Consider the following 19,313-nt stretch of genomic DNA (forward strand, 5'->3'; position numbering starts at 1 on the left):
CCATATTCTCAAACAATTATCACTAGTCAGTACCTGAAAATTATGGCAACTTTTGCCAGGTTAACATTTTGTGTATTCACCTGCCTTTTTATGGTAACTTTTCATCCTCACAGTTCTCCCAAGTGACAATACTCCAGCTGTCTGAAGGGACCCCTGCTTTATCTGGTTCTGAAAACACACGGAGCCCAGCACATAAATTTGATTGATGACTACGTGAAAACCTATCAGTTCTTACAGACTGTGTAAAAATGTGTGGATTTTCAGACTGCTTGCCTTATACACAGCTAGTCAACGTTGGGGAAGGACTTTGAGCACTGATAGAGAAACACAAATTTACAGTTTGCTTTTGGAAAATCTCATCATCACTGATTTTAAAAGCACAGTGTTAACTGGACCATCTGGGTTCCTCCAATATCACCTGTGGGATTTTAATCTTTCCTGTCTCTCCCAGAGGCATGACAAGCATTTACATCACAGTGTTGCATTTCTCTGAGACTCCTTTGCTGTTCATTTTAAAATTTCTTAGAGGATTCATTGGCATATTTTCTATTTCATTTGTGGCAAGCAAGCAAAAACAAACAAAGCCTTACACTGCAAAAGCAAAAAGTGCCTTTCAGACAGGTGACTCTCAAACAGACATGGCAAAATTCTCAAATTCACAAAACAAAGGCCTTGATATGTCTCAATGTTTGTATATGTATGTAGCAGGTGACTGAAAACTTCAAATATGGCAAATTCATAGCCCATGGATAGGAAATACTTGTATCTACAGATACCAGCCTCCCATCAAAATCACATGGATGATACTACCTCAGCACCATCAGCAAGATGAGTTTTCAGGCACCTATTTATACTTTGCTTTGTGGTTTTAAGACAAGTGTTTGATGTCATTTGAAGATAGATTTTTGTGGTGTGATACAGATAAGGGTTAGGCTGAGCTTCTGTTCTCTCACAAAGGAAATCCTTCAGACACATCCATAAAACGGCAGGAAGGACACCTACTGTCCTTATATATTCATATCATAATGTCTTTGCTTCTTTCTCATCTTTTTTTCCCTAGCAAAGCGTATCAGATAAGATCAGTATCATCATCAATACCATCAGGGGGAAGCTGCTGGCAGCACACCAACTGTTAATTAACCCCAGCACTGTCATACCTGATTACTTTGAAAAGTACTTTAGAACGGTTGAATTAAAATAAGATAAATAAGGATAAAACATTTAACTGATATTGAAAAGACTGCTATCTCCACTCCAGGCATGAATGGCACTCTTCCTACCAGGGAAGAGTGAATTGATTTAGAGACAGCTCAGAATTTAGACCTCCACTTCACACCAAGCTTAAGATAAACCTCCTCCTGAGAGCCTGATAAAACCAAAGGTACTTGTGGAGGGGATAAAATTGCAGTGCAGTAAGACCCAAATACATGGGAGGCTGCACACGACTAAAGAGATTTGTGTTTTTCCTGTAGCAGCACCTGCATTGTGCATAGCAGATAAAGGGAAAGGACAGAGCAAATGCCCACCCTGCTCAGGTGAATGGAGAGAAGCAGAATCAGATGGATACAAAATGATGCCTTGGCTTCACCTCACCCTAACTGCAGCTTGGTAGCATATGGAAGAACATATGCAGAACTGAGTAATAACTCATCTTTTTCCTCGTCGTCATTTTTAGGGTGGTATTTTCCACTGAAATTCAGTGGAGCAGAATTAGCACAGAGCAATCCTTCTACTGCACACATGTCTATCACTCCAGTGTTATATATCACATTCAGATCCTGGCAGTCAAGAGGCTTTTCTGCCCTACTGAAAATGCAGGATTCTGGATTTTGCTAATAAGCAAACAAAGGCAAAGCTCAGGATGCAGGTCACTTAAAAGACTCATATAAAAAGATTTTCACTCTATGTAAAAGTATTTGTCATAGAAAAAGAGGATTTTAAAGTATTTTTGTCCAAAAGTGGGGAGGGAAGAGAGGTAAATTCTTTCACTCCTTTTGTCTAAAACAAATAGGGAAGTTTGAATGTCTCCAAGTGTTAAAATGTCTCTTAGTTAAGATGAGGGAAGTCCAGTTCCCAAGAGCCTTGCTCAAAGATGGGACTCGTGACCTGGCCTCAGGTATGCTAAAACTTGGGCAGGAAAATCCAGCAAGACACCTGACAAGAGTTCAGAGAGCTTCCCTGACTTCCCCAAACATTGAGATATTTGATAGTACTTTTTAATTAAGTAATATTAATCCAAAAAATCTTAGAAATAGCTCTGCTCTCTTGCCTTTATTTCAGCCACAAGTGTATTTCAGTATAGGATGCTCTGCATGCAGATAAGTGATGTAAGACACCAACACTCCTCGAATTTCTTTCCACTGTAAGATTTCCTGCCTTTGAATTTCATTGACTGGTCCACTGTTCTTCATGTAGAGATAGGGAAAATATCACTGACTGATTTGTTTCTATTTTTTCCATATACTCAAAATGTAATAGACTTGTTAGATGGCAGTCAGGTTTTCCTACGTATGATTTCTTTCATGAACTCTTGTATCCTATGTTGTCTTTAGTTATTTTTTTTTTTTCCCCTGAGAATATGAGGCAGAGCACAGAACAGCAGCCAGATCTAGCCATGGATCATAGTTGCAAGATACCATTTGGAAGACTTTAAATATTTCTCTCTATTTTTTTGTCTAAATAACATCTTTCAGCCGACCATCATTCTTCTTTGGCATTAAAAATCTCACACGGTGAAAAAAAGCACAAAGGAAATAGAGATGTCTAAAGCATTCCCCAATCACTGAATCACCTCAAAATTCAAGGAGAGAATTTGCTAAAAATGAGAATTGATCAAATATCCCAGAGATGATTAGACCCATTCTAGACAAGTCCAAATCATCTGTGACATTGAGAGCAAAGTGATACCTCCCATACTTGCATTCTTGGCTTGTCCTTCATCTCTTGCTTGCCTGTAATTTCCATCTTCTGGATAACATCATCTGGGAAAAACTGCCTTTGCTTCTGTCCTTTTTGCTTAGAAGCATGAGAATTATTTCAGCAAAGAATTATTTCAGAAAAACAAATATGTTTCTGAGACCTTCTTCTGACAGCAATATTCTGTGTCAGAAAATGTGTCCTTGCTCCAGTCGAGACAGGAGCCTCAAAAAGCAGCATAATGGGATTTTCCAGCAGGACAAGATTGGTTGAGAAAAGGGTAGAAGGAGTGGGAAATAGGTGCAAAGGAGAAGAGAGACTTCTGTAACTAACCTGACATAGGAACTGCATTGCTCATACCTCTGAGGGCTAATGGGAAAACCAGCTTTAAACAGTTAGCATGCTGGGAATAAGTGAATCCTGAAAAAAGTGAAAAGGAAGCCAAATCAGATGGCTCCCCAAAAAAGGCTTGACAAGGAACCTCCAAGAAACTTAAGAGCCCAAGGACCACAAACTTCACAGCAGCATTAGAGGATGAATAAGGCTGGTGCAAAGCTGAGCATGGAATAACCACCAAATGAGAAAAACCCTTCACAGGATTTATCTAGGAAAAATTGTCTCAAAATAAAAGGAGCAAAGAAGTAGTATTCAATATCAGTTATGGTATTAACAGATCTCTCTTAACCACAATGATCTACCCAAATATAAAGACAAATATTATGAAAAAAACCCCCAGAGATGTACAAAACACTGATGAATATATTTCACAAAGGGCAAAGAGACCACATATTCTGTTTTTGGTGGAATATTTCAAGTTTCCCATGATTTTTTTTTTGTCCTGAACTTGCTTTCTGAACAGCAACACATATAGTAATGGTTAAGATTTCCATTTTATCAATAGAAGAATCTAATTTTCTAGCAATTACCTAAAGTTCATAATCCCTGCAGGCTCTAGCAAATCTCTGGCTCTTTCAAGAGACAGACTGACTTAAGACCTAAATATATATATAGAGGATGCAAATACTATCTGGATGGAAAGCTCAAGCTGAGTGAATGCTCCCTATGATTTATGCCTTTCTCAAAAAAAATAATTATAAACACATGGTGTGTGGTGAGTTTAAGACATGAGTTTACTCTGAGAAAATACTGAGTAACACCCCTGTTTTAACTATGACAATGACATCACATTATTCTTGAAACTTGCTTTTAAAGGATTACCAGACTTTAATGCAAAACTAAGTTTCATCACAAGGCATGTCTCCCCTTTGTGTCTCCATCATGGTCACCTTCAGTCTGGGCTTCTCTCACTGAGCAGACTACTTTGAAAGCCAATTAAATTGCTTTCAATTCAGCTGAGAAAAAGAAAGTGGTAGTTCCTTCAAATGGCCTATTTGGAGAAACTTGAGGATTGATCCTTTCTTCCATTGCAGCAGCTTTCCATCAATGCAGCTCTGATAGTGTCAATGTAGCTACACTGGCAAAACACTGGTTTAACTGAGGAGAGAATCAAACCTTTTACTTGTAACAATTTCTGTCAAGAGACCAGACTAAGTCACTTTAATTGAGTTCCTCTCGCTTTCATTGTGCAGAAACAAAGGAGGAATAAAAAGAGATCAAAGAGCCCTTATTTGGAACTAACATAATTGTGTCCCTTGGAGAGCAGGCGAGCCCAAGATTACTGAAAGGAGATAGACTCTGAATATAGAAACCTGACAACAATGACATTAGAATGTTTAAAGGGGAAAGAAAAGGCGTACACAGGGAGATTTATTGTAACTTTTCATCATTTTGCAATTGAAGTAATGTGTGTGCCAGTGTTTCTTTCACTATTATATATATATCAGATAAATGTCACTTACAATTCAGCTTGGGAGAATAGGTTTCACCTATTTATTACTTTAAATGACTTGTCTAACAGACTGTTGTAGTCTGCAAAATTTTCATTTTCTAATGATTTTTTTAAATAACTGCTTTCTAGCCTTGTAAATTCTGTATTAAATGGCTGAATAACAATTTCCAGACCAGAAGAGATGGTATACAAGGGTAAGCTGCCATAAAGTGTCAGTGGTGGAAAAAAAAAAAGGAAAAAAAAAAAGATATTTGGCTCTGAAGAATCAGTTAGCAAATGCTCTTGCCTTTAACTTTAGCACATCACCATGTAAAGGTGAAAAAAAGTCACAATATTGCAAAATACATGCACAGTGATGAGTCCTCTGAGCTTATAAAAGTATTCATGGACACAAATTGGAAAAACAAACTTAAGGTTTAGCACTCAAGATGTAAAACTGTGATTTCTGAGGACAACTTAGGAAGTTAAATACCCAAATGCTGTTTTGAATAAAACACCATTAAATAACCACACCTTTCAGAAACCTGTCATTTAAAACATCCTTCATAAGACATTGGGAGGATTCAGAGAAAAAAAATGGTGTTTGGAAAACTTTGCAAATTCCCAACTAACTCAATTATATAATAACCATACAGCAGTGCAGGCAGTACACTCAGATCCCTACTGTTGCAGCCAAAAGCATGTTGTAACTAGTTGTGCAGGCACATCCAGTGCTGCCATTTCAAAATTTAACCCAAATGAGGTTCAGTAGATTCCCCTGTGCCAGTAATATGGAAAAGCAAAAGCCAACCATTACTAGGATGGGGACTGAAAACTGGCCAAAAGCAGGAACAGCAAAGTCTGAAGGAAGGTGTGCTTATTAACCAGCTGCTCTGATCCAAATCTCCAGGCAGCCTGGAGTGCAGCAGCCATCATTTCCCTCTTGCTCTGCATCAAAAATCACTGGTGACTGTCTCTCCTTCCTGCCCAACAGCACCTGGTGAATGAAAATCTAAACTTGTTTCTGCAAAGCTCTTCTCACTGTGGAGAAATCGAACCAGAGAAACACAAACAAAAAGCTCAAGTGACACAGTGAACAACAGAAACAAAATAGAGTCTGTGAGCCATTTATGGCTACAATCAATTACAAACACAGCACAAGCTTTTTCATCAGGTCAGAACTGTCAAAATGCACTGAATCTGCCAGTGTAGGCTAAGTGGAGCTACAGAGGGATGATAAAGGATTATCTAGTAGAAGAAAAGACTTTTTAATGTTTTGAAGACTGATAAGGAAGCCATTGCTTGGAGCTATAGTAAAACTATTGCTGTCTGACACCCCTTCCAATTGTGCAGCCAGGCTGCCTGGTACCAGTCTTTTAAAGATGTGGTTATCACAAATTCTAGCTCCTCACCAGGGTTAAATCTCTCAACAACATCAGGGAAACAAACCAGCTATGTGAGAAAGGTAGATGGGCTCAAGCACAACATGTGGCTTGCAAAATACGGGGAAAAAAGAAAAAACAACAAAACTCCAAACAATAAAGAATACACCCAGATGCACACAATAAAGGAAATAAGGCTTCCCAGCAGAGACAGCTACAGACACTTGACCTCTGCAGGAAGAGAACAAGGGTGGGCAGTTGCCAACATCAAGTTTTATCAGATGGTTTATGCCTTCATCCAAACCACCCAGCCAGGATTACTTTTAACCCAGTCCTCCAGAGGCTGAGCATGTCTCCAACCTGCAGTAAATTTGGTTTGCAGGCAGGTTAAAAGAAGGTGCAGCTTAATTTTCACTAGAACCTATCTCTTTTGTGGCAAGGCTGAAGGCAAAAATCATTGACAATTGCCTTCCCCTGGTTTTATGAGGCACAACCAGGAGGAAAGAGCATCCCAGAATATAGAAGATTTAGGATATGCTTTCAGGAGCACACATGCTGGTAGATAAAAGAGGTACTATAAGAGAAATTAGGATTAATTACAGGAATTCTTGCACATAGGCAAAGACAGCTGATGTGTTAATCTTGGAACAAGTCCTATCTGGAAATGTTCATTGCAGGAAAATCCTCACTGAGGACAAAAGAAGAATCAGAGTCAACAGCCCAAAACACCTTCTCTCACACTGAAAAAATAAGTGTTGGCTCAGCAACCTGCACCTTTGGAAAATAAATACCCAAAAAATAAAACAGTTTTCAGTTTCTTTTTTTAGTGGTAAAGAACATTTAATCTGACTTAGATTTGTTCCCCACATTAAGAGTTAACTCTTGCATTGTGTTGCCAGAGGCTGTCAAACCCACACCTGCTGTTCCAGAGTGGAATCCTGCAGAGCCTCTGCACACAAAGGCAATGCCAAGGCAAGGTGTGCAGCAAACATGCAAGACAAAAATAGGCAATGAGGGGGGAGAAGTCCCCATTCAAACTTCTGCCTGGCTGGATGATCATTGGTACAAGAACCTTGTCAGGAGGAAAAGCTATACAGATTTATTTCCTCAGAAAAAAAACAAGCCCACTTAATCAGGATTAAGAGTATAATGACAGGAAAGGACCTTTTAGAGACAGTACTGAGGAGATCTGGTGTTTTCTCTCAGGCAGGAACAATTCATCTCATTATTTTAATGTGGACAGTTGTATAAAGGTTTTCCTTCAGACTACTCAGTAAGAGACTTGTCATAAATTCACAGGGCCAGAAGAAAATACCACAGTACATTTTACACACTTGCAAATGAGTTGACAGACCAAGGACAGAGGCTTAAAATGAGAATTCATTAAGGAGGATGGTTAGTGACACTGGCATGTGACCACTTGCCAATATTTAATACTGGTTTTGGTCTTAGTTAATATATCAGAATGAAAAAAAAACGTGGATTGCAAACTTTCCAAACACATTGTGCTATGCATATACATCTTTCAGATAGAGAAGGTTTGTATTAAGATGCCTGAAAAATAATAATAAAAAAAATGAATATTATAAGAGAACAAATTGTCTACCAGATTTCCCTCCTCACCCCTCCCCCAAAGTTCCAGAATTGCTTTGCAGTAGCTTTACTGCATTGAATTACCCAATTATCTCCTAAATTATAAAAGGCAAATCTTCACCACCAACTGTTCCTAGGACTGCCAGGATGTGCAGTGTTGCAAAACTGTAGCAAAAATGTAAACAAAAGAGCCCTACTGAACAGGGAGGCAGGCTGTCCACATATGCCAATCCCAACGGCTTCAATCAAAGGAGAGATTGTTTCACAAATAAACCAAGCCAGTGCAACTAATAAACTCCTGCTCTAATTACTGGCTGCAGATGTATCAACTGAAGCAAATGAGACGCAGGCAGCCATTAATTATCTAATGAGGCCAGCAGTGTTTCTGATGAGGTGGGGCTGATTAAATATTAAACAGCAGCATATGGTGAGTGCCACGAACAAAAGATTTGAAGCCGACTTTCTCTAGACATATATATATGTATATATTTATAAATAAATACAACTTTGCATTAAAAAAATCCCCCTCCTCTAAAACAGGAGAGCAATCTCTCTCTGAGAGGTAATTAAGACAGAAATGGAAGCACAAAACTCAAAGGGAGTGTAGTGAGATCTGACTTCTGAAGGTGTAACAGATGAAAAGGTTTCACATTAAAGAGATGCTGAAAACATTTAGGCATTGCAGCAGTTATCTCTTTGTTTAACCCTTCTTAGTTATTGAGACCTGAAATTGTTTCCTTTTTCTGCTCTGTTCCTTTCTTCCCTTATCTTTTGCTGGAAAAGTCCCAGGGCTCACTCAAAGAGCAAGAGGAATCTCTAATAAATCCATCCTTATAGCACAGCTCACAATATTCAGGCAAGGCATGGAAAGTGTAAGAAGGGGAAGGCAATCACAGAAATGCTATTAGGGCCAGCTGATCTGAAGGAAAAGTCTAACCTTACTCACACAGATGTCAAGCCCACTGAAGCCAGTTAATCCCATTAGACTTAAGTGGGCCAGCACAAGAGAGCTTGAGAGGAGACACACGTGGGGCTTTTTTTTCCCCCTCCTGTCAGCTCCTCCATCTTCCACACAGACATCCAGTGATGGGGCAACCCTGGCAATCCAAGAATCACTCCTTTCCAAAGGGCAGAGGATGCAGGGCTGCCCAAGAAGAGAAAAGCCACTCTGCTGTATGTTGAATGCTCCTGGACAGTTTGGCTGCAGCCTTGCCCCTGTGCGTCATTAATGCTGATTGGTCTCAAACTTAACACAGGTGCTGAGCTGTTCAGTGCAAGTGATCTGTGCACACACAGGAGGGAGGGAATTCTGTGATTGAAGCAGGAAATCTGTTCTGGCTGCTCAAAGTCTCTGTCTGGACTCCAAAGGGACCAGAAATTTTCAAGAAACTTGAGAAAAACCTTTAAAACTGCCAAGATAAATTTGCAGAGATAGGCAAAAAAGTTCAGATATAAAGTAGATTTATGGGAAAGGAAATGGGGTCTAGAACTGGCAAAGGCTGCCTTTTTGAGGCTGTGACTAAGCCAAAGAGCATTTACTGTTTACTTCAAAATATGCTCAGATGGCAGCCACTCATCACATTTTACATTGTGGCAGTGACAATGCAAGTGTCCTAGATAAAGCTAATATATTTTCCCCGGTGTTGTTTGTATCAATTTATTACAAAATGAGCCTATTTTTATGTCAGGACTTCATAAAGAAACAAAGAATCAACAAGTCATTATTGATTACCTAGGAATAGATCACATTTTCTGAATACCTTTGCATTTACAAATGGTTTCCCTAAATGTAAAAGAATGGTTCTCCCCATCCGCCTTTTTTTTTTTATAATACCCTTCTTTATTATAATCTCCTTAATATCCATCTGCTACCCTTTAGGCTAAAGCTTCTTAAATTCAAATATAGGGCTATTTTTATCACAGAAGAATATGTAAAGCAATAGAAACATTTTAATGGATTTTTGTGCCTGTGGCCCTTTTTAGCTGAATTTCCATAATGAAATCCAGTTACAGACATTGGTGCTGCTACAGTTGGCTGTTCACACAAATAAAGAATGAGCATTTTTGTCTTGTAAGCCAACTCAGTAAAATAGAGAGTGCAATAGCAACCTACAGAAAGCACAGGCTTTTCTCCTCTCTTGGTGCTTTAATACAACTGTATATAACTGTATTTTTACTCCAACAGGGCATAACATTGAAGATAAAGTCATGACCCTACATTTAGGTTATTTATAAGTTGTATAAAGTCATTTTCATAAGTACTAACTAACAAAATGAGAATATTTTCTTTTGTGCAGGAGCATCAAAATAGCTTCATAAAAACAACTACATGCTAAAACATTCACAATAAACATCCATGTAAGCTGATTCTTTGTATTAATGGTCTGGAAAAATATTTTTCTTAATATTTTAAGGGCACCAACTCTTTTCCACCAAAATATTTTATTATTTTTTACTGCTGTAAATGAAGCAGAGCAAGAAACAGTTTCTTGAATCATAAACAGTACTAAAATTCAAAATATTTTTCCACTCCTCATCAGGGAGAAGAATTTTAAAGAGGAAAAACAAAATATCATATCCATATCCTTTAAAAACAGCAAGAAGCACTTCTCTTGCAGGAATTAAACCCATGTTGGCCATCCCAGCTCCAGAGGCCAGGTTGCATTGGGATGCCCTTTACTAATGCAGCAGAACAATCAGCACTCAGACAAAAAACCCCACAAAAATAGCTCTTAATTACTATTTATACATCAAAATACCTGTTGGCAAAGTGATTACTGGCAGTCTTGACTCTGATCATAACACAACTCAGTTGGACTGAATTACTTTGGTTTCTCAGCTGCTCTGCCATTATTATTTTTTAATCAGGCCCAAAGTATCTTAAAATGGGCTCTTAGACACTGAAATGCTGCAGAGATATAACAAATAGCAACATTCACAGGAGCATCCGAGGCATTTAGAAACCTTTCTCACTTCTAAACTCAGGACCTCAGCATTTCTATAATGTTTATCTAGCAATTACTTATCAAGTCTCATTTCTGTTTCCAGAAGCCTTCACCATTAATTGCCTCACTCTATACAAGGTGTGATGAGCCTCTGCATTTTTATAAACACCCTGTGCAGAAAAGGCTTTGAATAACTTATAATTGTTCTGTGCAGAAAAAGCTTACCATTTAACTCCTATAATACAATGCTTTTCTTATTTCAACAGGAATATGGTATGAATTGCCAAGTCCAGAAAAGTACTTTGATTCTGATTTGGAGATCTTTAGTTCTAATGATTCAATTATTCTCAACCCAGTGTCTGTTTTGACTGTTTATGGTGACTGTTAACAAGTACATTACTCTCCTTTGTCTTGCATGGTACAGCTTTGGAAATTAAGATATTTCATTTGAATAAGCTGCCTAAAGAATTCCTACCCAAGTTTGACTCTGCAGTGTCCTCATTTGTGCAGAACTTGTCCTCTTAGCACAACAGATTGTTTTGCTGTTGCAGTAAATACTAAATCATGTAGAAATAAACACATATGAGAAGTGTGAACTTCCCTTGATGACAAGCAATGACCAGGATCTGGTGCTGCAGGTGATGTGGGCCCAGAGCAGCAGGAGCCCTGCTGGGAGGGAGTGTGGCAGAGCTGGACAGTGACCCAGGGAAAGGCAGGTCCTGGCAAACAGCACCTGAGAACTTCTCACCTGCCCAGCCAAGGTTTTCAGCAGAGCAATCAGTAATCAAATCAACATACACAAGCATCACTGGCTTCTACCTGTGACCTCAGCTCTGCTTCTCACTCCTGCAGGGATCCTCTGCCCCAATCCCAAAGTTGCCACCCCAGAGGCACTGCCCTGCCCTGCTGGGCTCAGCCTTGGCCACAGCTGGCTCTGTCCTGGAGGAGCTTCTGGAAACCACCCTGCAGCTCCCACCACCAAAACCTTGCCATGCAAAATTCAAAAGCCTCCAAAGTGTTTTCTGTATTCCTTTGTGGAAGAAGAAATGTATTTTCAGAGGGACTCAGCTCCTGCAGGATCCTAAATTGGCTCATTTAATCTACATGGGTACTTGAATCCTCACTTAAGACATTAGTTAATTAAGCCACATTAAACCACACAGGCAAAAAGGAGGCTATGTTCAGATAAATTTAAGGCTCTGATTTTCTGATTTAAAACTACAAAGCAAAGTCTTGCAGAGAGCCCAGCCTGGTGCTCCCTCATTAACTCAGCATATTGTGACATTTATAGTTCTTGCTCAGGACCTGGAAACCAAGAAAAAAAAAGCAGTTTTGAAGCAGTGAAACAAAACTACAATGCTGCAGAAAAAGAAAGTTTTTCTCTATTCCATGAGCTTGCACAACAAAGCTTTACCTTCTGGCTGCTCAGAAGCCTCTCCATGCCCATGCAAATATTCTCAAGTTCACAAGAACTTTTAGGCTGCCATTTGAAAATCTCCTTTCCACAGATGTCTCTGTAATTCTGTCTGTAAGCAGACCTCCTCACTGAGTTAAATAACCACATGCAAAGAGAGGGTAAGCAAGAGAAATTAGGATTTTTGGGCAAAAATAACCACCAAACCAAATTGCAAAAAGATTATTTAAAATTTTCAATTAAGTTCAGTGCAATGAACAAATACTATCTAAGAAAGAAAGGCTATACACACATAAACAATGAAACAGTGAGAAGAAAAAGGCAAAATAATAATTGCTTGGCTACAGTCCACATGTGTAAGTAAACCCACACTAAATGTCAGAGAGCCTTCCCCCCTCTCCCCACCACTCCCAGAAACTGTATCCTGGCCTCATACACCCTTTTGCAAATCAAGAGCATCCTTCTTTACATACTTGGAATTTAGGGAATGGAAAGGGCTGGAAGCTGAGGTTTCTGAATTTTGGAGTTGTTGTGTTCCTTGCTTTCTGTTTGCTGCTCTTAATAAAAATAACTGAAATATTATTTAATGAAAATTAAACAAAAACTGAAATGCTGTGTAGGCATTGCTTTCCTTCCAGCATCTTCATTTCTGAGACTTTGAGGAATGCTATGCAATCAGTGTCTTGCAGAAATATTCCAATCTAGGAAACAATAGGTATCCAAATCAGAAACAAACGTATCAGGCAGAGAAAGAGGTAAACTCCTCCTGTCTTCCAGACTGGCACCTTAAATACAAATTCCTCCCTTCCTTACCTTCAGACTACTCCAATAAATCTGCAGGAAGCAAAACCAGTCCCCAAAATTCCCTAAACAAACAAACAAATTCAAGGAAACAACACCACAAAAGGAAAAAAAAGAATCCCAAGCAAAATTCTCTTCATTTACAAATTCATTATATCACTTTCTTTTGCCATGCCTGCCATTTGGAATTAAATCAAACTATTTTCGTTAAGCATATAAAGGACAGATGCCTTTTGTTATCTGTGTAAAGAATTAGGGTGATAACAGACTTAGTGAGGGAGATTTTTCAAAGGAATTGAGGAGTACAGTTTCCTCTGAAAACAAATCACATGCTTTCCAGATCCTGCATAAAGAAATACAATAGCATAAAGAAATACAATAATCCAAGCATATATTGTACTTTTCCTATGGGTGCAGGTAACACTTTGAAAGCCTTAAGCCTGTGCTTTCTGTTACATGAGAAGGAGAAATTGTGAGAATTTTAGTGATGTGTACATGACTACACAAGTGCAGATGTAAAAGAAATCAGTTTCAAGCTGATTTCTGATCTTGAGAAATGTATTTGTTCTAAAGGCACTTTGACTCTGCATTCTTTATATAAATGAACTGTTATCACTGTTACTTTAATTTAGGATTTTGTTCAGCATCTTCAAAAGAACATCCCTGAGATTTGGCAAATCTTTTTTTTTTCTTTAACTGATTGCTTTTTTTTCCAGCACCATCTCAAAATTAACTTGAAACAAAAAAATGCAAATATTGTTTCCAGAAATAATCAGCTATCTACACTTGAAACCAAATTCAGCAACCTCTTTTTTTGTCCATTAACAAAGTTTTGTGTGTAAAAACAAAGATGATAAAATGTTGATATGTTTGCTGTCTTCAATTCCCCTGACTGGCAGCTTGATTGGTTCTGAGGAAGTAATTAGAGGAAAATTAAAACAGATTTCTGTTTCTGCTTATTTTTGTTTAACATTAAATTCCATAACATTCAAAAAACTGCTTTAGTACATTGAACTAGGCAAGATAATAGATAAAGGAAAATTATTTTCCAACTAACTTTTAAGCTAGGTGTCTTTATTATTATTTTGCTTTTTCCCCCTACACATTTATAAAAGAAAAGAAAGGAAGCCTTCTGGGGACTTAGCCATTCCCTTTATGACTTAGTAGCTAGGGCTCCTAGGCAGCTTTTGAAAAAGTATTAAAATAGTCCATTACCAACTTCTGCTCATGAAGAAGAAAATGGAATAAAGCCATGCATCTTTTTGATACCTACTACAAGCTGCTACACACTACTTTTCTTCTTCTCTGCTATTTCCTGGTTGTGACCCTTCTGTAGTGTTCCACACTACAGAGTTTTTAATTTTATATACACATGCACACTTCTAGTCTTAGATGCATTAATTTGTCACTAAAGTTTCATTTTCAGGGATATCTGGCATTGTATTTAATCATTGTTTAGTAACAAAAATAAGGTATGAAAGATCATGGTTGAGGCAGAAATCCACCCCAGAATGTCTGGCACTTAATCCAATGCCCTGGTCATCAGAGCTGCTAAAAAAACCCAAACAAAACATCACCTTGAAACTCACTGAGAAGCATTAGAAGCCAGAATGTTGCATTTCATGCACACTGTTGATGATTTGGGTTTTCTATTAGAAGGAAAGAAGCAGTAGTTGTACATCATATGGATCAACACATGTTATGAATAAATATATATAGACACGTGCTTGGAAGAATATTAATTCCTCACCTGGGTTTGTATTTATGTTGGGTATGTTTCTAATAATTACTTTGCCATCTATGGCATGTTAATGCCCTCCCCAAATCTGGGGCAGATTACTTTAAAAGTAAAGTAGTCTTTATTTCTAGTTCAGTTTGACTTGAGCATCAAGGCAACTACCTAAAAAGTACTCAGCTCTTGCTCTTATTTTGCACCTTTCCAGGCTCATTGGTCTAAGATAGCATTAAATATAATGAAAAGGTCTAGAAAATTCTGACTATTTAATTCATCCATCCATAACATGGAATCATTTAGCAAAGGGTTAAAAATCAGGTATTAACTCTATGGAGCAGTATCAATGTAAATCTAGAGCAAATGTGTGTTTCTCCTCAGCTGTCCCTCAACCTGTGCCTCCTCTCTCACCCTCACTCTTTATTGGAGGCATCTCATAATGATAAACACATTTTACATGTCAGAAATACAGACATGGCTGCCATCATCTCCTGTGAGATTAATACACTGGCCTCTAAAGCATTTATTGCATCTATTTACAGGTTTTCCTTAGATTTAGTATTAAATTAACATCTTAAAAAGGACTGATTTTCTGAAGAATCTTTGGCAAACAGTTTTTAGTGACTTTGAACTTTGAGGTTTTGTTAAGATGACATAATATTAAAAAAAAAAAGTGAAAACTCTGCTTCAGGTCAAGAGCAAAACACCTTTCACTGACACTGATCTTGGGGGAAAACAGAAAAATACTTCAGAGAAAGGTGATTATATTCTACCTTTCCCCCTTTGACTCAGCATCCTTTCTGAAAATCCAGAAAATCAAGCTTGACCAGGAAGGCAAGATGGACTTCCCAAACAACTTCATACTTGAAGATTGGGCAAGACAATTCTTATTTAGATGCAGAATAGACATAATTAAGTACAAGCTGCAACAGTATCCATTTTCCAGCACTGTTTTCCAGCAGTGCTGTCTAAACTGAAATTTGACAAATTAGTCACTATAATTATTCCACAAATTATTCCACTGTGAGGATTGCAAGTAAATGTAGGAAGAGAATTATCCGGTTCTCATTTGGAATTCAGCCATTGTTAAACAAACTGTGGGTAGTGCATCATCTGAGCAGAAGCTGATTCATATCCATTCAGGATAATTTTGTTTCAGTATCTCTTACTTGGAAATATGATTTTTTTACAATAGTTGTTTACCTCTATGCCCACCAAATCCCTCCTAAATAAATCCTAACTATTGATTTCTAGCATCTCAGTCATGTAAATCATGTCACCTATTTCAGCAGTAGACTAGGTCTCTATAACTGGTTTTCTGATAATGGGATACAAGGTATGAAATAATTTGATTTCTGGAAGTCCTGACTTTTTTATTATTATTACCAATGCTTTTACTTAAAAATATTAATTTTCTGTCACTTTTTCCCTTTTGTTGCTAGCTTTCACTAGTCTTCTTTATTGATCTATAGGCCACCTGAACAACACCTCTTTTTTCCCCTAGAAGACCAGCAACCATCAAAACTAACAGCATGTACAACACAGGTATTTTATATTCACAGCTCATCACATTTCATTTGGTTACCTTAAAGAAAAGATACTCAAAAACATTACTTGGATTTCTTCTTCTGTCCAGCAATTACTTTTGTTCCTCCAAGGTACCCCACACTGCAGAACCAAGTGCTAGCCAAGCATTCCTTATCCACTTCCCAGGGTTGAGGGCAGCCCCCAGTCTGAGTAGGCAGTGGGCAGTCACAGAAGGTTCTTCCCATCCTCAATATCACAAGATTTCAAATAAAAACCTCCTCTGGAGAGATCAACACAGCCAATTTTTTCTGGTGGGCCTGAAGAGCTGCACATGTCTGTGTCCTGAGCACTTCTCCAGCTCCACCTGTAACCTACCCCATGGGAAAGCCTGGTGTCACCCCCATGCCCAGCCACTGATTTTGGTGCAAACTTCAAACACTGCCAGGTTCAAACCCCTGCTTTAAAAACCACTCCAAAACACTCCAGTTCAGGAGTTCAGTGAGTGAGTGCCTGTGATTGTGAGCTTCAGTGCCCATCTCCTCCCCCTCACTAACAAGGAGCTATTAGCCACTCTGAGATTTCAAACAGCCAGCCTGATCAAAGGCCCATGGTCACTGCCACCTAAACCCACAGAGACTTGAAAAGAATGAAAAATGTGTGCTCAGTGGTATTGTAAAATAGGCACACACGTGTTCCTCTGCCTAGCAGGGAGTTGCACAGATGAATATGGGAAATATTTCCTATTTATATGTAAGCTTTAATCTCTGGATAATTTGGGTAACAAAAATTATGTATACATGCTGCATAGGGAATGATTACAAAATAGATAATGAGCTAAACTTGTTTGTTTATTGTGGAGAAATCATCTCTATGTTACCTTACCTATATCAAGTTCTGTATTCATATGGGCTGTTAAGCATAGCACAAAGCAGTAAAATGAAATCGTGTAACCATTTTTTTATATTGCTGGAAATGGTAGAAAGAGGGTGATAGCTGGAAAGTACCCAAACAATGCAAAGCTTCCAACATGTAGCTAGTGTGACTGGCTGAACAATCCCAAAGTGGTACAAAACCTACAGAAATAAGGGACCAAACCCATAAGGGGCAAGCTTTTGGGCTGGATTGGATTTTTCAACCTTGCACCTTAGTATTGAAGATACTGAGACAGCAAAACTAGATGAATAATGAAGCCTGATTGACATGCTTTGGAAGCTCATTGTCACTTCAATGAAACAGCATCCTACTATTTGGCTATTCCTAGCATTTCTCTTCAATGTGGTTTTGCTGATCCAAGCCAAAAAACAAGCTCGTGTGGTTCTTCTTTCCCTGGGTCTCCTCTACTACATGCTTACTCTAAGTCATAGGCTTCTGTTTCTCCTCAAAGTTTCTTTTACATGGATTTCACATGGTCAAAAGACCAAATCTGGGAGACAAACAGGCAGATACAGCAATAGAACCATACAGGCCTCATTTTCCACAGTGAAAAAAGTTCCCCAGGCTGAAAGTTGTAGTCATATAAAGAGGAGATCTCTGTTTTTGGCTTCAGTTTCCAGGGCTGCCTGTGTGCTTCCCACAGACCTGTGCACTGCTTCCACCCTCACCTGAGAGGTGAATAGAAACCTGCTCTATTCCTTGTGCTGGTTCTGCTACCACTTGCTTCACAGGGCTGAGTGCCTTCATCACAGCCTGACATATGTAGAGGAATTAGCTCAACAGGGTCTTGGATCTTGCTTTCTCCACTAATGAGCAAAATACAGACAAAATCAAAATCTGCTTTCTGCCTCAGGCAGCAGGTTAGCACAGATGAAGAGAAACATGCCTAAGTAAGATTCCAAAGCCATGAAGATGTAGGATTTTTGAGTCAAGGTTGCATAAGATGCAAATGCAGACATTTAAAGTAAACACAGGGCGTTTGTGTTATGCCAGTTGAAAGCTTCAGCACAGTCTCTGCATTTTTTTTAAGCAAGCCAGTATGTCTCAATTATGATAATGCCAGCAACATACACATCTGCAATCTCATGGTCTCAGTTATTTCTTATCAAACACACTAGAAATGCAATTGTAGGTCAAACAACAACTGGAACTCAAAGGATTACAGTAACCATCACACATCTGTGCTACAAGCATTCCTCAGTGATCTGATTGCTCAAAAAACTTATTCATGAACTTAAAGAATATGCCACAAACAAGATGGCAAGTCAAGAGTGTGCTATATATAATGCAGAACTATATGGAGTTCAGCAGTCTGATTCAGTGAGATGACTTTAGGGCCAGGAGCCACCCATTATCTGGGCTGTGTGATTGTTCTTGCTCTGCTACTCAAAACTGGTGCAGAACCTCATACTGTGCTGCCATTGATTCTTAAAGATGCAGCTGGAGCTCTTCAGTATCTATTTTGTACACTGACAAAAGGTCAGAAGCCACCCATAACTACCTTATCCATACTATGAGTTGTGATTCATGTAGATGAATCATTTCTACAAGGAGTCTGAGGAAGAACTGTGCATTGACAAACCTGGTGCAAAGTTTCTTACTTACAAATAAATTTTTTCATGCATGCCGTAGTCCTACAAAAAAGTGTGCTTCCATTTTGGAACAACTCACTTGGTTCTGTCAGATACATTTAGGACCTTGGGAAGAAAGAAGGAAAACTGTAGGCAATAAGGGAGAGTGGAAAAAAATAAATAATTGAAAAGAAGAGCAAGTGTTTAAATAAATGTCTTGAAATAGTTTTGGAATTCTTAACTACCATCAGGAGCCATGCAGTCCCTTAGCTCTGGGTGATGGGCTTGCCACAGTGCCCTTGCAGTGATCAGAACCAGCTGGCTGCTCAGACTTTTGCCCTTTTGTACTGGTTAGGCTGTTCTCACCATTGTACTCCTGCACTGGTGTGAAATTACCTCCAAGTCAGGAGCCCCATTTGAGCTGTCCAGCCAAAACTTAAGTTGTATCAAGGACTCTCCACAGTCAGGACTGATTTCTGCCTGTAAGCATGGATTGGTTTTCCAAATACTCCACTTGTAAGGTTTGTTGCAAAACTAGCTTTGAGCTATGTAAGCCACAATCACTACAAGAAAGCTTAAGAGGGACTATACACATTCAAGGTATAGCATGCACATATCTTTGGCAAACATTTACTCTCATTTGGAAATGTAAGCTAAAATCATGTCTTTTC

General features: G+C 38.7%; 1 long non-coding RNA gene across 1 annotated transcript; it reads right to left on the reverse strand.

Annotated features, from left to right (window-relative positions):
- Window positions 1–11,843: 11,843 nt before the first annotated feature.
- On the reverse strand, window positions 11,844–13,779 carry LOC306809392. The gene is made up of 3 exons (XR_013776220.1): window positions 13,664–13,779; window positions 12,079–12,209; window positions 11,844–11,969 (listed from the first exon to the last, which is right to left on the reverse strand). It is a non-coding gene; the product is annotated as an uncharacterized lncRNA (long non-coding RNA).
- Between the last annotated feature and the right edge of the window lie 5,534 nt (window positions 13,780–19,313).

Source organism: Erithacus rubecula, assembly GCF_903797595.1.
Source record: "Erithacus rubecula genome assembly, chromosome: 17".
In the NCBI taxonomy this organism is placed as follows: Eukaryota; Metazoa; Chordata; class Aves; order Passeriformes; family Muscicapidae; genus Erithacus; species Erithacus rubecula.